The 19,375-nt window shown below is 46.0% G+C and overlaps 1 pseudogene; it reads left to right on the forward strand.

The window, feature by feature from the left end:
• Positions 1-710: 710 nt before the first annotated feature.
• Positions 711-19,375, forward strand: part of LOC139235486 (zinc finger protein 229-like) — a 44,880-nt pseudogene continuing 26,215 nt past the window's right edge.

The following is a 19,375-nucleotide window of genomic DNA, read 5'->3' on the forward strand; positions in this document are numbered from 1 at the left end:
AGTTTGGGGTTTGATAGAAGGTGAACTAGGTGAGAAATGACATAAGTTAGATTAAGAAAAAGCACTAAAATGGAACAGTCAGTAACAGAACATCAATTAGTCTCCTCTGATCATGGAGGAATCAAATAATCGACAGACTGTGTTTGAAACAAAGATAATTTATTCAACATTTATACACAATATTAATCTCCAGCTCAGATATAGGGGTTATTAAGATCATCAGAAACAAAGTAGAGCTGCCAGAGTGAACATGTTTCAGTGCCCAATGCAATCACAGTGAATCCTGTTCTATTTACAAATGCAGCCTTTCTCCTCAGCCCATTCAAAACTGAGATAAGGAGAAATGTCTTCTCTCAGAGGGTTGTAAATCTTTGGAATTCTCTGCCCCAGAGAACAGTGGAGGCTGTGTCATTGAATATATTTAAGGCGGAGATAGCCAGATTTTTGGGCGATAATGGAGTATAGGGTTCTGGGGAGCGGGCAGAGAAGTGGAGCTGAGTCTATGATCAGACCAGCCATGATCTTATTGAATGGGGAGCAGGCTCAGGGGTCCGGGTGGCCCACTCCTGCTCCAATTTCTCATGGTCTTATGTACCCAGCATGCCCCGCACGGAAGAATGTGTCGCATCCAGACTACAGGAGCTCAGTGCGCAGGCGCCGATCTTGGATGTGTTTGGAGCATGCGTGGTGCGTGTAATGGCGGAGAAGACATGGTTTGGACAGGCTCCGTCGAAGTCTCCCTTTCAGCGGGACGGAGCGGAATAATGGACCAGCGGGGAGCCGGGGAGGCTTCATAAACATCCGGTGCCCGCCGCAAGCCCGGAATAATAACCGGAATATCGGCGGTTGCAGCTTTGGGTCGTTCTCCCGGTCACAGGCCCAGACTAACGGCGGCCATCTTGGTACAGGAAGGCAGGTTCATCGCACCGCCATCTTGGTTTAGTGAGTAGCATAGCGCATGCGCTGATATCTAGGTGTCGGAACAAAGTGAATGATGTCAATGTCTGGAACTGCAATCAACCAGAGTCAGCACCTGAAGGGGAGGGGAACCAGTGAGTGTAGAACTGAACCCAGCCAGAGTCAGTACCTTCAGGGGAGGAGAACCAGTGAGTGTAGAACTGAACCCAGCCAGAGTCAGTACCTTCAGGGGAGGTGAGCGAGGGGAACCAGTGAGTGCAGAACTGGACCCAGCCAGAGTCAGCACCTTCAGGGGAGGTGAGCGAGGGGAACCAGTGAGTGTGGAACTGAACCCAGCCAGCCAACACCCTCTGGTAATGAGAGGGAGGGGAACAAGTGAGTGCGGAACTGAACCCAGATAGAACCAGAGTCTTCAGGGGAGGAGAGTGGAACCAGTGAGTGTGGAACTGTTCCCAGCCACAGTCAGCATCTTGAAGGAAGTGAGGAGAACCAGTGAGTGTAGAACTGAACCCAGCCGGAGCCAGCACCTTCAGGGAAGGAGATGGAGGGGAGCCAGTGAGTGTCGAACTGAACGCAGCCAGAATTGGTGGTGAAAATTGGGAGTGGAGGGAAAACAGTCTATAACATAAGAAATAGGAGCAGGAGTAGGCCATTTGGCCCCTCGAGCCTGCTTCCCATTCAATAAGATCATGGCTGATCTGATCATGGACTCGGCTCCACTTCCCTGCCCACTCCCCATAACCCTTTATTCCCTTATCGTTCAAAAATGTGTCTATCTCCACCTTAAATTATTCAATGACTCAGCTTGCACAGCTCTTTGGGGCAGAGAATTTCAGGGATTTGCCACCCTCAGAGAGGAATATCTCCTCTTCTCCCTTTTAAATGGGCGGCTCCTTAATCTGAGACTATGTCCCCCTAGTTTTAGTTTCCCCTATGCGTGGGAATATCCTCTCTGCATCCCCTTGGCGAGCCCCCTCATTATCATTAAGTTTCAATAAGATCACCTCTCATTCTTTGAAACTCCAATGTGTATAGGCCCAACCTACTCAACCTATCCTCAGAAGTCAACCCCCCATCTCCGGAATCAACCTAGTGAACCTTCTCTGAACAGCCTTCAATGCAAGTATATCCTTCCTTCAATACGGAGACCAAAACTGTACGCAGTACTCCAGGTGTGGCCTCACCAATACTCTTTACAGTTGCAGCAGGACTTCTCTGCTTTTATACTCTATCCCCCTTGCAATACAGGTCAACATTCCATTTGCCTTCCTGATTACTTGCCGTACCTGCATCCTAACTTTTTGTGTTTCATGCACTCTCTGTAATGCAGCTCTTTGCAATTTTTCTTCATTTAAATTATAATTTGGTTTTCTATTATTTCTGCCAAAGTGGATAACTTCACATTTTCCCACATTATACTCCATCTACCAAATGTTTGCCCTCTCACTTAACCTGTCTATATCCCTTTGCATATTTTTTGTGTCCTCCGCACAATTTTTGTAACAACAGCAAACTCGGTCCCTTCATCCAAGTCATTAATATGGATTGTAATTATTTGAAGACCCAGCACCGATCCCTGCGGCATCCCACTAGTCATGTTTGCCAACTGGAAAATGACCATTTATCCCGACCCTCTGTTTTCTGTTGGTTTGCCAATCCTCTATCCACGTTAATACATTACCTCCAACCCTGTGAGTTTTTATCTTGTGCAGTAACCTCTTATGTGGCACCTTATCGAATGCCTTCTGGAAATCCAAATACACCACACCCACTGCTTCCCCCTTATCCACCCTGCTCGTTACATCCTCAAAGTACTCCAGCGAATTTGTCAAACATGATTTCCCTTTCATAAAACCATGTTGAATCTGCTTGATTGAATCATGCTTTTCCAAATGTCCTGCTACTGCTTCCTTAATAATGGACTCCAGCATTTTCCCAATGACAGATGTTAGACTAACTGGTCTCAATTGTTCTGCTTTTTGTCTGCCTCCTTTTTCAAATAGGCACGTTACATTTGCGGCTTTCCAATCTGTTGGGACCGCCCTAGAATCCAGGGAATTTTGGTAGATTACAACCAGTGCATCCACTATCTCTGCAGCCACTTCTCTTAAGACCCTAGGATGCAAGCCATCAGGTCCAGGGGACTTGTCTGCCTTTAGTCCTATTATTTTACCGAGTACTACGTCATTAGTGATAGTGATTGTATTGCATTCCTCCCTATCTATGGCCCCTCGCTTATCCACTGCTGGGATGTTTTTAGTGTCTTCTACCATGAAGGACTCTTACTATCTGTTTTTATATTTTGTGCTAGTTTTCTTTCATAATCTATCTTCCCTCTCAATCATTTTTTTAGCCGTTCTCTGCTGGCTTTTATAAATGTCATAAAGCTCTGGCCTCCCACTAGACTTGGCCACACTGTATGCTTTTGTTTTCAATTTGATACCTCCCTTATTTCCTTAGTTAGCCACGGATGGTTATCCTGTCTCTTACAGTCTTTCCTTCTCATTGGGATATATTTTTGTTGCAGGTTATGAAATATCTCCTTAAATGTCTGGCACTGCTCATCAACCATCCCATTCTTTAATCTATTTCCCCAGTCCACTTTAGCCAACTCTGCCCTCATACCATTATAGTCTCCTTTACTTCAGCTTGGGACCCTGGTTTGAGAACCAACTTTCTCACCAACCATAATATGGTTGAATTTGAAATTCAACTATATTATGGTCACTCATTCTGAGAGGATCTTTTAGTACCAGATCATTTATTAATCCTGCCTCATTACACAGAACTAGATCTAAGATAGCCTGCTCCCTGGTTGGTTCCACAACATACTGTTCAAGGAAACTATCCCAGATACACTCTATGGACTCCTCCTCAAGGCTACCCTGGCCAATTTGCATTGTCCAATCAATATGAAGTTTAAAATCACCCATAATTATTGCCGTTCCTTTATTACAAGCCTCCATTATTTCTTGATTTATACTCCGTCCAACAGTGCAGCTACTGTTAGGGGCCTACAGACTCTGCCCACCAGTGACTTTCCCTTTATTATTCCTCATCTCCACCCAAACTGATTCAATATCTTGATCCTCTGAGCAAATATCGTTTCTCACTAAAGCACTGATCTCATTCTTTATTAACAGAGCTACCCCACCTCCTTTTCCTTTCTGTCTGTCCTTCCGAATTGTCAAATATCCCTGAATATTTAGTTCCCAGTCCTGGTCACCTTGCAACCACGTCTCTGTAATTGCTATCAGATCATACCCATTTGGATCCATTTGTGCCGTCAATTCATCTATTTTGTTACAAATGTTATGTGCATTTAAACAAAGAGCTTTTAAATTTGTGTTTTTTCCTGTTCTTCCTGCTTTCTTCCTCTGTCCTTCCAACTCACTTTCTATAATTTTGCTTTCTAATTCCAGCTTTACTTCCCTCCCACTGAATCTATTCTCAGGTTCCCATCCCCTGCCAAGCTAGTTTAAACCCTCCCCAACAGCATTGACAACCCCCCGCCCCCCCCCCCTCAATCCTTCCCCCCGCCGCGAGGATATTGGTCTCGGCTCTGTTGAGGTGCAACCCGTCCGGCTTGTACAGGTCCCACCTCCCTCCAGAAGCGGTCCAAATGCATCAGGAATCTAAAGCCCTCCCTCCTGCACCATCTCTCCAGCCAGGCATTCATCTGCTCTGTCCTCCTATTTCTGTACTCACTAGTTCATGGCACCAGGAGTCATTCTAAATATTACCCTAGACCATGTCACTGTTTATAATTACACATGACCCAGTCTCGGTTTATATTACATTCGACCCTGCCTCTGTTTATATTACACTAGACCCTGTCCCTGTTTATACTACACTTGACAGTATCTCTGTTTACAAATAGAAGTATAGAGTACAAACGCATGGATATTATGATGAACCTGTACAAAACAGGAGCAGCTGGGGTTGCAAGGGGGATAGGGTATAAAAGCAGAGAAGTCCTGCTACAACTGTACAGGGTATTGGTGAGGCCACACCTGGAGTACTGCGTACAGTTTTGGTCTCTGTATTTAAGGAAGGATATACTTTCATTGGAGGCAGTTCAGAGAAGATTTACTAGGTTGATTCCTGAAATGAGGGCATTGACTTATGAAGAAAGGTTGAGTAGTTTGGACCTATACTCATTGAAGTTCAGAAGAATGAGAGGTGATCTTATTGAAACTTAAAACATACTGGAGGGCTTGACAAGGTGGATGCAGAGAGGATATTTCCACTCATAGGAGAATCTAGAACTAGGGGGCATAGTTTCAGAATAAGGGGTTGCCCATTTAAAACTGAGATGAGGGGCAATTTCTTCTCTCAGAGGGTTCTAATTCTGTGGAATTCTCTGCCCCAGAAAGCTGTGGAGGCTGGATCATTGAATATATTTAAGGCGGAGATAGACAGATTTTTTGAGCGATATGGGAGTAAAGGTTTATGGGAGCGAGGGGGAAGTGGAGTTGAGTCCATGATCAGATCAGCCATGATTTTATTGAATGCTGGAGCAGACTCGAGGGGCCAAATGGCCTATTCCCGCTCTTATTTCTTGTGTTCTCCTTAGAGCAGGGAAGATTGAGAGGAGATTTGATAGAGGTGTTCAAAATCATGAGTGGTCGAGAGATACTGTTCCCATTGGCAGAAGGGTCGAGAACCAGAGGACACAGATTTAAGGTGATTGGCAAAAGAACCAGAGGCGGTACAAGAAGGAACCTTTTTGCGCAGTGAGTGGTTAATATCCGGATTGCACGGCCTGAAAGGGTGGTGGAGGCAGACTCAATCACAGCTTTCAAAAGGGAGTTGGATAAGTATCTGAAAGAAAAACATTTGCAGGGCGGGGGAGTGGGAGGAGCTGAGGTGCTCTTGCAGAGAGCTGACACGGGCTCGACGGGCCGAATGGTCTTGTTCCATGCTGTAACCGTTCTCTGATTCTATGGTTCTAACTCTGTCAGCATAAGCCTCTATTCCCTTCTCCCTCATATGCTGATCTTCAGTGCATCGATACTGGAAACACAGAGCGACCAATCCAGAGCCGCTCTATCAGGGTGGGTGCTGGATACGGAAGTCGCCTCCTGTGTGCGTCTGTTTGTTGCATCAGTTTGACCTGGAGTGAAGAGGGGGAGAAGCTGCTGGGTTTAACCCCCAGAACCTCTGGGCCCAGTCGGAACAACAATTTCCGATGAGAGACTGTCAACGGCGGTGGATTCTAGGGGAGATTAGGTTGTGAAACAGACACTGCCCGCACAATGTAGAAGCGTATTGTTTTAGGAACAAGTATTTCTGCAGAGGCTTTCAATATACAGATTTGTTTTAATCCATTCTTAGGATGTGGGTGTCGCTCGTAGGGCCAGAATATATTTCCAATTTCCATTTGCCCCTTGACAAGGTGATGGTGGGCCTTCTCGAACCGCTGCAGTCCGTGTGGTGAAGGCCCTCCCACAATGCTGTTAGGTGAGGAGTTCCAGGATTTTCACCCAGTGACGATGTAGGAACGGTGATATTTGCTCAAGTCAGGATGGTGTGAGATTTTGAGGGGAACTTGGATGTGATGGATTTCCATGCACCTGCTGCCCTGGTCCATCTAAGCGGGAGAGGTTGCGGGTTTGGGAGGTTCTGTCAAAGTTCTGGTCGAGTTGCAGATGTTTGAATTCTCTCCCCTTCACCCCGCCCACCTCTCCCTCCTCCCATAGAGGCCAGAGTCTTGTGTCGGCCCAGACCGGTTGGTGGGTTCACTTCCCTGCAGGACATTAGTGACCAGTTGGGTTATTACGACAATCCGTCAGCTTTCATGGTCACTTTTCTTCTGCTGATGGCCGCACAAATAGCCAGGTTCATTCAGCTCAATTTCACAACCTGCCTTTGTGTTTTTGTGGGTTCTCTCTCACCCACCCTTTTTCCTGTTTGAAATTCACTTTACAGGGTATTAAAAGGGGAGGATTTGTCAACCAGAGGCCCAAACCAAACATCACATTAAGATCTGACGGAGTCACTCGATTCATCGGGAACGGAATATCATCGGACTTTGATCATGGAAGCAAAAAGCACTGTTCACAGCGGGGAGAAACAGTACACGTGCTCTGTGTGTGGACAAGGCTTCAGCCGATCATCCAACCTGGAGAAACACAAGTGCAGTCACACTGAGGAGAAACTGTGTAAATGTGGGGACTGTGGGAAATGTTTCAACTACCCATCCCAGCTGGAAACACACCAGCGAGTTCACACTGGGGAGAGGCCATTCAGCTGCTCCGATTGTGGGAAGGGATTCACTCAATTTTCCAACCTGCTGATACACCAGCGAGTTCACACTGGGGCGAGACCGTTGAGCTGCTCCGATTGTAGGAAGGGATTCACTCGGTCAGCCGACCTGCTGAGGCACCAGCGAGTTCACACTGGGGAGAGGCCATTCACCTGCTCCGAGTGTGGGGAAGGATTCACTCAGTCATCCAACCTGCTGATACACCAGCGAGTTCACACTGGGGAGAGGTCGTTCACCTGCTCCGATTGTGGGAAGGGATTCGCTCGGTCCTCCCACCTGCTGGCACACCAGCGAGTTCACACCGGGGAGAGGCCGTTCACCTGCTCCGATTGTGGGAAGGGATTCCCTCGGTCCTCCCACCTGCTGAGGCACCAGCGAATTCACGCTGGGGAGAGGCCGTTCACCTGCTCAGAGTGTGGGAAGGGATTCACTACATCATCCCACCTGCTGGCACACCAGCCAGTTCACACTGGGGAGAGGCCGTTCACCTGCTCTGAGTGTGGGAAGGGATTCACTCAGTCATCCCACCTGCTGAGACACCAGCGAGTACACACTCGGGAGAGGCCGTTCACCTGCTCAGAGTGTGGGAAGGGATTCACTCAGTCATCCCACCTGCTGACACACCAGCGAGTTCACACCGGGGAGAGGCCGTTCACCTGCTCTGAGTGTGGGAGGGGATTCACTCAGTCATCCACCCTGCTGAAACACCAGAGAGTTCACAAGTGACTGCAGGGGTGGGATTCTGCTGTTATTGCTGCTGTTAATCACATGTGGTCTGAACCATGTTCATTCTGACAGTTGGGGTTTGTTTTCGCTGATGTCAATAACTCCTGTAACTGGACTGGAGTTTAATATTTGGGAGAAAGACAAATAAATTCTTGTTGCTTTCAACACATTGGTGTGGATTTCTTTCTTTCCCACCCGAGAGTTTAGCATCACCTGGCTGGAGCTCAGTGAGGACAATCTGGGCGGAGGATCGTATGGGGGGGAGAAATTCAGCCTGGACACAGTCCTTCAGGGTCTCACTGAGAGGAGCAAATGGCACTTTGGTCTTTCTAATCACTCTTCATTGACAGCGAAGTCGCCATGCAGGTTCACCTTGACATTGTAAGGTATGGATGATATCCACCCAAGGGTGTTTAAAGAGATGGGACGGCTGCTCTGTCAGCCCCTTGCCCAGATCTCCATCAGCTCAGTAGAGTCATGGGTTGTTCCCCGAGATTGGAAGGTAGCACACATAGTTCAAATTTTGCAAATTGGCCACAAGTTGGGAACTGAAGGCCCATCAACGTGACCTCGATCACTGGGAAGGTGCTTGAAGGGATCCTGCAAAATGCTGTTTTCGATCATGGGGAAAGGGAAGGGCCCATTACAGATACTGAGCATGGATTCCGGGAAACATGGTCACGCCTTACAAACTAGCTTTAGTTTGTAAAGAAATTGTTCGGTTGGTGAATGGGGGAATCCGGTTGACATTGTCTACCTCAAGGTGTCAAACTCATTTTCTATGGTGGGCCTGATCCAATATCCTGGCACTTGGCATAGGCCACATTTAGCAAAAGCTATTAAAATAGGAATAAATGAAGAAAAACTGCATCGGAATTTACATTTAGATTTTATTTACTGCCACTACTCCCGATCCCTGGCACCTCTTAGCTTGAGCATTCATGAACTGACCCTGCTCAAACCATAAGCTCAAGGCTATCGGTGCATGGTTCTGCCTCTGACCACAAGGCTGTGTCACTGCCACACACAGATACCGTTTCCTCGTTTCACATCTCCATACAAACACCATCACTTCACACATCCTCTTTCTACACAATTGCAGCAGACATGAGCAAGGATATGAGGCTTATTAAAAGACACATTTCATTGCACTGGGAGAAATGTTCAGTTACTTTGCATTACAGGCAAATACCGGACAAACCAACAGCACACTAGCACCTGAGCAGTGTCTCATCGGCCTTCAGGCTTTTCTTAAATAGATTTGCTGCCTGGATATAAACTTAAACCAGCTTTGCAGGCGTGATGTTCTATTTACACATTGAAGGTGAGAGAGATGCTGTGGGGCACATACTAAGTCCAGTAGCTGAAAGTGATTTACAGACTGGGTTTTGTGTTTAGTGATCCCGGGCGTGTTACCAATACCAGCAAAGATGAAGCCCATGGAATAAAAGGGACAGTGGATACTGTCTCACTTTGAGCGAGTCAGAATGAGAAGCTTTAACAACAGCTGATGTTTTTCAAAGGGAGACCTCACCAGACCAAAGGATATTGGTGGCATTTAATGGGCTGTTTGTGTCACTGGGCTACAGGAGGCTATTTGTGATAGAAGCAAAGCTGGTTACAGCAAACAAACAGTTTCCCGACCTGTCCAGGGCCCACTCTGACCCCCACCTTCTCTCTCTCACTATTGATGGACACTGCTGCAGTATTTCCTCCTCTGACCTTTCCTCTCTTATCCCTCCTACACCCCTAATACATGGCGCGACACAATCTCCCTCCCCCGACATCATCACTGTGCTGGAATCCACACCAGTCTCCCCATCTGTTCCTTTTTCCCTCCCTGGATCCTGAAACTACAGTCTGAATCCCACTGTACTTGAGGAAGTGGCCCTCGAAATACTGAATGCATTGGTGATCATTTTCCAATAGTCTATCAACTCTGGATCAGTTCCTATGGACTGGAGGGTAGCTAATGTAACACTACTTTTTTAAAAAGTCGAGAGAGTGAAAATGGGGAATTATAGACTGGTTAGCCTGACATCCGTAGTGGGGAAAATGTTGGAATCAATTGTTAAAGATGAAATAGCAGCACATTTCGATCGGTCCAAATCAGCATAGATTTATGACAAGTCTTCTAAAAATTTTTTGAGGAAGTAACTAGTAGAGTGGACAAGGGAGAACCAGTGGATGTGGTGTATTTGGACTTTCAAAAGGTTTTTGACAAGATCCCACACAAGAGATTGGTGTGCAAAATTAAAGCACAGGGTATTGGGGGTAATGTATTGACGTGGATAGAGAACTGGTTGGCATACAGAAAGCAGAGAATTTGGATAAACTAGTCCTTTTCAGAATGGCAAGCAGTGACTAGTGGGGAGCCGCAGGGCTCAGTGCTGGGACTCCAGCTATTTACAATATGCATCAATGATTTAGATGAAGGAATTGAGTGTAATATCTCCAAGTTTGCAGATGACACTAAGCTGGATGGTGGTGTGAGCTGTGAGGAGGATGCTAAAAGGCTGCAGGGTGACTTGGACAGGTTAGGTGAGTGGGCAAATGCATGGCAGATGCAGTATAATGTGGATAAATGTGAGGTTATCCACTTTGGTGGATAAAACATGAAGACAGAATATTATCTGAATGGCGACAGATTTAGAAAAGGGGAGGTGCAATGAGACAAGGGTGTCATGGTACATCAGTCATTGAAAGTTAGCATGAAGGTCCAGCAGGTGGTGAAGAAGGCAAATGGCATGTTAGCCTTCATAGCTAGGGGATTTGAGTGTAGGAGCAGGGAGGTCTTACTGCAGTTGTATAGACTTTTGCTGAGGCCTCACCTGGAATATTGTGTTCAGTTTTGGTCCCCTAATCTGAGGAAGGACGTTCTTGCTATTGGGGGAGTGCAGTGAAGGTTCAACAGATTGATTCTCGGGATGGCAGGACTGACCTATGTTGAGAGACTGGTTCGACTGGGCCTGTATTCACTGCAGTTTAGAAGAATGAGAGAGGATCTCATAGAAACATATAAAATGTTGACGGGACTGGACAAGTTAGATGCGGGAAGAATGTTCCCAATGTTGGGGAAGTCCAGAACCAGGGGTCACAGTCTAACGATAAGTGGTAAGCCATTTAGGACCGAGTTGAGGAGAAACTTCTTCACTCAGAGACTTGTTAACCTGTGGAATTCTCTACTGCAGAGAGTTGTTCATGCCAGTTCGTTAGATATATTCAAGAGTGGGTTAGATATGGCCCTTATGGCTAAAGGGATCAAGGCGTATGGAGAGAAAGCAGGAAAGGGGTACTGAGGTGAATGATCAGCCATGATCTTATTGAATGGTGCTGCATGCTCGAAGGGCCGAATGGCCTAATCCTGCACCTATTTTCTATGTTTCTTACTCACTCTTCCCCTCCTGAAGCCTACAAGCTCTAAAACTGAAGCTTGATGGCCCTCAGTCCCCACTCCTTGATTTACCTCCACTTCTCTCCTCCTCTTTCCCCCTTGGTTCTGTTCCACACTGTGGGACTTGGGCCATCCCCGGGGATTCTCAGAATGAACAGGGGGATGTGTGTTGAGACAGGATGTCCCAGCTCTCCTCCTCTTTCCCCTTTGGTTGTGTTCGACACTCTGGACCTTGGGCCTTCCCCGGGGATTCTCAGTATGAACAGGGGGATGTTTGTTGAGACAGGATGCCCCAGCTCTCCACCTTTAAAGGGACAAGGAGAAGACCAGCTGGGCTGAATGGCCCTGCTTTATGATATCACTGCAGTGCCTAGCAACCAAACTCCCTGAGCCCTGCTCATTATGGGCTGGGTTGAGCTCAGTGCTGTTGCAGGAAGGGAAACAGGAGCAGGAGTCGACACGTGTGGAGCCCAGCTTTAATGGGGAGAGGTACAGGATCAATTTATACCTTAGAGTGAGAAATGTCAGTGTCCCTGACACTCCCTGTCCCTCAGTATCTGTGTCGGGGAGCGACCGATGGGTTCACTCTGTATCTAACCTGTGCTGTGCCCGACTGGAGAATGTTTGATGCTGGCACGAGGTGCTCAGCTCGATAAGCACAACATTTAACCCAAAGATGATCAGGTAACCCATCACCTTGTCCCTGGACACAGGTCCTGAACGACAGGAAGTGTTTCTAATAATTTGGCTGGTGTCCTTGACCAAATTGAAACACCTCCGATCTCTCTTTAAAAATTTGTTTATGGGATGTGCGTGTCACCTCTCACCTCTCCTTCTAAATGCTGGGGAATATAGGCCATGTCTAGTCATTTTCTCAGGACAATCCCCCCATCCCAGGAATCAGTCTGATGAACCTTCATTGCACTCCCTCTGCAGCAAGTTTATTTTTCCTTAGGTAAGGAGACCAAAACAGTACACAATACTCCTGGTGTGGTCTCACCAGGGCCCTGTATAATTGCAGTAAGACGTAAGTACTCAAATCTTTTTGTACAAAGGCCATTATAGCATTTGCTTTCTTAATTGCTTGCTGGACTTCATATTAACTTTTAGAGATTTCTGTACAAGAACACCCAGGTCTCTCTGAACACCAACATTTCCCAATTTCTCACCATTTTAAAAAATACTCTGCCTTTCTATTTTTACTATCAATGTCTAACTTAACATTTCTTCACATTATATTCCATTTACCATGTTCGTGCCCACTCACTGAGCCTGTATATATCCCTTTGAAACCTCTTTTCATCCTTCTCACACTTACATTACCAACTAGCTTTGTATCCTCAGCAAACTTCGATATATTACATTTGGTCCCCTCATCCAAATTATTGATATAGATTGTGAATAGCTGGGGCCCAAGCACCGATCCTTGCAGCACCCCACCAGTTACAGCCTGCCAACCCGAAAATATCCCGTTTATTCCTACTCTCTGTTTTCTGTCCATTAACCAATCCTTAATCCTTGCTCGTATATTACTTTCAATCTCATGAGTCCTAATTTTGTTCAATAATCTCTTGTGTGGCACCTCATTGAATGCCTTCTGTAAATCTAAATACACCACATCCGGTGGTTCCCCCTTATCTATCCTACGAGGTACAACCTCAAAAAACACCAACAGATTTGTCAAGAACAATTTCCCTTTCATAAATCCGTGTTAATTCTGCCCAATCCTGTTATCACTTCCGAAGTGTCCTGTTACCACGTGCTTAATAATAGATTGTAGCATTTTCCCGCTACTGATGTCAGGATTACCCGTACTGGACGAGTTAGATACAAAGTAAATCTCACTCCAGCCTATCCCAAACACTACCATTGTTGATGTCGAGTAAATCTCAGTCTACAACATCCCAAACACTCCCTGGGCAGGTACAGCACTTGTTAGATATAGAGTAAATCTCCCTCTGCACAGTCCCATCAAACTCTCCCAAGGCAGGTACAGCATAATTTAGATAGAGGGCAATCCTCTCTCTAACCTCGCTCTGCAATTGCACAGGACCTTGGTGAGACCACACCTGGAGTACTGTGCACAGTTTTGGCCTCTTTATCTGAGGAAGGGTATACTTGAGTTGCTTTGATATAGAGTACAGTTTCCTCATCACTGTCCCACCAGACATTCCAAGGGCAGGAGAAGGCCACCTGGCCCCTCGAGCCTGCTCCATCATTTAATAGGATCATGGCTGATTTCATCATGGACTCAGCTCCAGTTCCCTGCCCGCTGCATATAAACTTTTATTCCCTTATCGCTCAAAAATCTGTCGGTCTCCGCCTTAAATATATTCAATGAACCAGACTCCACAGCGCTCTGGGCAGAGAATTCCATAGATTTACAACCATCTGAGAATAAATTCTTCCTCATCTCAGTTTTAAATGGGCAGCCTCTTATTCTGATACTATGTCTCCTAATTTTAGTTTCCCTGATGAATGGAAATATCCTCTCTGCATCCACCATGTCGAGGCCCCTTATTTTCTTATCTGTTTCGATAAGATCAGCTCTCATTCTTCTGAACTCCAATGGGTATAGGCCAACTTACTCAAACTATCTTCATCAGTCAACCCCCTCATTTCTGGAATCAACCTAGTGTCCCTTCTCTGAACAGCCTCCAATGCAAGTATATCCTTCCTTAAATACGGAGACCAAAACTATACGCAGTACTCTAGGTGTGGCCTCACCAACACCCTGTACAGTTGTAGAAATACTTCTCTGCTTTTATACTCCATCTCCCTTGCAATAAGGGCTAATATTCAATTTGCCTTCCTGATTACCTGCTGTACCTGCATACTAACTTTTTGTGTTTCATGCACAAGGACCCCCAGGTCCCACTATAATGCAGCACTTTGCAATTTTTCACCATTTAAACGATAATTTGCTTTTCTATTTTTTCTGCCAAGGTGGATTACCTTACATTTTCCTACATTGTACACCATTTGCCAAATTGTTTCCCACTCACTTAGCCTGTCTATCACTTTGCACAATTTTTGTGACCTCCTCACAATTTGCTTTCTCACCCATCTTTGTATCATCAGCAAACCTGACTACATTACAGTTAGTCCCTTCATCCTAGTCATTAATATAGATTGTAAATAGTTGAGGACCCAACACTGATCCCTGCAGCTCTCCACTAGTCACTGTTTGCCAACAGAAAAATGACCCATTTATCTTGACGCAGATACAAAGTAAATCTCCGTCTACACTGCTCCATCAAACACTCCCAGGGCAGGTATAGTACAGGTTAGCTACCGCAAAAAGTTCTCTCTCGACTGTCCCATCAAACACACCCAGGGCAGGTATGGCATGGGTTGGATACAGAGTAAAGCTGCCTCTACACTGTCCCATCAACCACTCCCAGGGCATGTGCTGCATTGGTTAGATACTAAGTAAAGCTCCCTCTACACTTTCCAAATAAACACTCCTCGGGTAGGTACAGCATAATTTAGATTAAGGGTAACCCTCTCTCTAACTTCGCTCTACAAATGTACTGGGCTTTGGTGAGACTACACCTGGAGTACTGTGCACAGTTTTGCTCTCCTTATCTAAGGAAGGATATATTTGCCTTGCTTAGATACAGAGTAAAGCTCCCTCAACACTGTCCCACCAGACATTCCAAGGGCAGGGTCAACACAGGTTAGATACGGATTATATCTCCCTCTACTCTGTCCCAAGCATTCCAGAGTCGATGCTGCATTGGTTAGATACAGAAATAAAGCTCCTTCGACACTGTCCCATCAAACACTGCCAGGGCAGGTACAGCACGGGTTAGCTACAAATTAAATCTGCCTCTACACTGTCCCATCAAATCATAGGGCAGGTACAGAATGGGATAGATGCAGAGTAAAGCTCCGTCTACACTATCCCATCAAACACTCCCAGGGCAGGTCCAGCACGGGTTAGAAATCAGACACAAACACCCCAGAGAGCACAACCCCGGGGAATGATTCCCAGAGCCTGATGCCTATCAGACACACACACGCTCTCTCGATCGTTTTCTGTTATACACACCGACTCTCTCAATTTTCCACTTGAACACACAGAAAGGCTCCAGCTTTTAGACAATATTTCAGGGAGATGAGAGGCGGCACCAGACGATGCCTGTGAGTATTATTGACCCTTCTCCGCTGGTGGGCACAGTGGGGGTGTTGATTCCTGGATTCTTTTACCTCAATTTGGTTCAGCAAAATTACTGAAACGAATACCGTTTGTGCTTTAAACAAAGCAAGCTTTTATTAAAAAGCAAATCCCGATCGGGGACTTTATCAGACAGAAGGAATGCAAGTCTGTTCGAACGCACTCACTTCCTACGGACAAAGTGACGTTACATTGTAAAGGGATGATGGTTATACATTTTCGGCAAAAGATAACAAGATAGGGCCAGAGTGACATCCCAGCTCAGCCCATCTCTTTTCATCCCTCCTTCCCTTTGTCCACTCATAAGCCGACCCAAGCATGGTCCGATTTTAAACAAAGACCGTCTGTCAATGTTTCAGGTTAATAACATGATTTAATAAGACCTTGAGGTTTTTCTGCAAGCTGTGGGTTTTGTTTCAATATGTGTTAGTGTTGTAACCTTTTGCAGTCTCGAGTCTGAGATGTCATGGCTATTCCACCATGAATTGTTTGTTAGCTTATACTGTCCCTATACAATTCCCACGTTCTCAACTTCAATGTCTCTATACATTTTTAAACATTCATATTCCCCCCTTTTATCATTCCATGATAACACTTAGGATCATTCTAGGAGTATCGCATTCATCCGTTCACACTCTATTTCCTGACAGTCTCAGTTAGGGCTAGTGGAACTCCCCCTTTGGAATGTATAGGGAATGTGAACAGACCCAACATCTAGAAAAGTTCCCATTTTGCGCATAAACATAAGACATGTAGCTCATGTCTCTGTCTCCCCTCCCATGCGCCGAAACTGTCATATATCAACACTATTATACAGACTGTGGCATACAGACAGTTTCATCTTATGGCTCAGGATTCAGATAAATAGTCCAATTATTTTGCTGATTAAAAGAGTTCAGTTTTCCCGTCTCTCTTCTCAGGTCACCGTCAGTGTAGCTGGCTGTCTATCACTATGGGTAAAAGTTCAAACTGGTCCACGTTCCAATTAGGATGCCAACGGCCTTGTTCAGCTATGGAGAAGAGCAAGTCTGGAACAGAAACAGGAGTTATAATAACCAGTAAAATAGGTTCGTTAGAGGGTGTTGAGTTTGCAGTGGTGCAGGTGAACCCAGACACTTTCCCCCTCAACCTTGGCTGCAGTGGCGGTAGTGAGTAACACCTAAAAAGGCCCCTCCCATGGTGGCTCTCATCCCTTCCGAATCCATACTTCCCTGGTGCCACGAGAGACAATTCGGGTAAAACTGGGAGGTCGAGATGAGCATCTTGAACCTGGTTGTGACCTAGTCGCAGAGCCTGAGTCAGAGAAAGAACATAGGTGGTCATCAGTCGAGCTGAAATACTATATCTAGGAACAATTTCCCTCATTAACACCTTAACAACAGTTTGAGCCTTATTGTCCAGGGTAGGGTAGGCTTCAATCCATCTGCTAAACACATCTACTATTACTAACACATATTTATAACACTGAACTTTTTGCAACTCAATGTAGTCCAACTGAAATGTCTCAAAGGGATCTTGGGTAGGGGCATTTTACCCCAATCACAGGGGACTCCCTTCCCTGGATTATGTTGCTGGCAAACCAGGCAACGACTACTGATGTTCTGGGTGAGCGCCTGGAGTCGAGAGTGCCACCAAGTAGCCAAAAGTGTGTCACTCGTGGTCCTTGCTCCACAATGAGTAGCAAAATGCTTAAATTCAATAACCCATAGAGCCAACTCGTCAGACATGCAAGTCTGTTCCGCGGGAGTGGTCCAGAGTTTAGAAACATTGTCATAAGTACATGCATAATATTTCCACAACAGTTTAACTTTTTCAGGAGCGTCCTCCTGTGCTTTTATAACATCTTGGATGGCTGGCATTGGTTTTTCCGAGGCTAACTTATCCTTCGCAGGATTTTTAGTCTGACTCATAATTTTGGGCACTACCATCTGTTGGTCACGAGAGGCCTGTTTGGCCTCTTGGTCAGCACAACGATTCCCTATATCAACCAGAGAATTTCAGGTAGTGTGAGCAGTACATTTGACAATGGCAATGCGTTTGGGGAACATGAGGGCTTGCAACAAATCAGATACTAGCTGTTTATGGGATATCTCATTCCCCTGTGAGGTTAGGAATCCCCTATTTTTCCAGAGTTGTCCGAAATCATGGTACCACCCCAAAGGCATGCCTAGAGTCGATATAGGTAATTTCAAAAGTGGCAGATTCCAAGACCTGATTCTCCTGGTTTACTATGGCGTATCCTGAGATTCGTGTACCTTCTGGATTAATTCCGTCAACATACATAATACATTCTGGATCTTCAATTGATACATCAACAAAATCTTCCCTGACTGATGTGGCCTCTTAAATTAAAGATAAACAATCATGACTGGGCTCTTCCTCATCTTGGGGTGGCTCAGTAAGAAAACAGGCCGGATTAATTTCAGTACAGTGCCGAAAGGTCAGCTTAGGATTGTTTAGTAAGTAGATCTCATATCTGCTTTGCCTGGCCATGGTAAGGTGTTGAGTCTGCAGTTGGCCCAGGAGGGCAGCTACGGAGTGAGATGTGTTAAGACAACGGTAGCACAGTCTTTCAGAACTGTAAATACAGTTGAAAGGGCCGGTCATAGAGGGGCCGGCCCAAAGCCGGAGCTTGCAGCAGGGCTGCCTTTAGTTCCTTAAAGGCTTGGACGTCTACGGTTTCTATTTCAAAGCTGCCTTACTTATTTGTATACGGGGTGAGGTGCTTAGTCATCAGGGCAACATTAGGGATCCAGGATCTGCAGTAATTGATCATCCCTAAACACTGTCGCATTTGTTTAGCCGTGCTAGGGACTGAAAACTGGCAAATTGGTTCGAATCGGCTAGCCTCCAAAGCTCGGTGGATACTCAGTATTGCCTGTGATAACCCACTTGGGAGGGGTCCTCTGCCCACACATGAGGATCCACATAGTCAGGTATGTCAGAGCCAGTATGATGCTGCAGAGTCGTTAAGACCTTCTCGGGGTCCCCGTGGAATTGGACTGTACGGCCATGTTTTACAATTTGCACATCCCGGCTGGTAGGGTCAGCCTCATCTATAGCCTGGCGCACCATAACTCCCAAATGTTTAGCATGGTGGGGAGGTAATACTTCACGAGTAATATGTGGTGCCACCGTTGGGGGCTGTCCATTTCCACAAAATCTGCCTTCCCTTCCGGTCCAGTCACTCTAGCCCTTAATAGAATTTCCTTCACTTCCCCTTCGTGATCCTGATAAAAGTTCTGCAGGTCCTGATTCTTTCCACTGGGATCGTATGCTAGGGCCACGTGATAGGGTGCCTGCCGCAGGTCCAGAGACCACCACTGAGGGGTTCTAGTGGTATAATACTGCCGCTTAAGGGTTCCCTGTTTTACAATGATCCCATCATCTCCACACTCCAAATGCAACTGGAATTTGCAGAGGAGGTCTCTAGCCATAAAATTACAGTCCAGATTGGTTGTGATAACAAATCGATGTTCCACCGATTCTTCCTGGTAACCCATTTGAACCGGTTCTGACACCGGGAATGTCGAGATTTGTCGCAGGAATCCTGAAAGTTCCTGTGTTTCAGTAGAGGCAGGGAGTTTAAGCTTTGATTGTACAGAAGACATGAAGGCTCCCGTATCTATCAAAAAGGGTTGCCACTCATTCAGAATCTTTAACAATATCATTGGTTCGTCATCCAGGGAGGATCCCTGCACAATCAAGCTGCGTAGTCAATCGGGGGACAATTGACCAAAGGGGTTGTTCTGGGAGAAGTTAGTGTAAGATCCTCCTCTCCCACCTTGCCCCCCTCCTCTTCCTTTTCCATGCTGATGGTAGGGGCAATTTTTATTCCAATGTCCTTCCTGCCCACAATTAAAACAGTCAATTCCTCTTACCCAGTCCT

The sequence above is a fragment of the Pristiophorus japonicus genome, chromosome 23, assembly GCF_044704955.1.
Source record: "Pristiophorus japonicus isolate sPriJap1 chromosome 23, sPriJap1.hap1, whole genome shotgun sequence".
Classification (NCBI taxonomy): Eukaryota; Metazoa; Chordata; class Chondrichthyes; family Pristiophoridae; genus Pristiophorus; species Pristiophorus japonicus.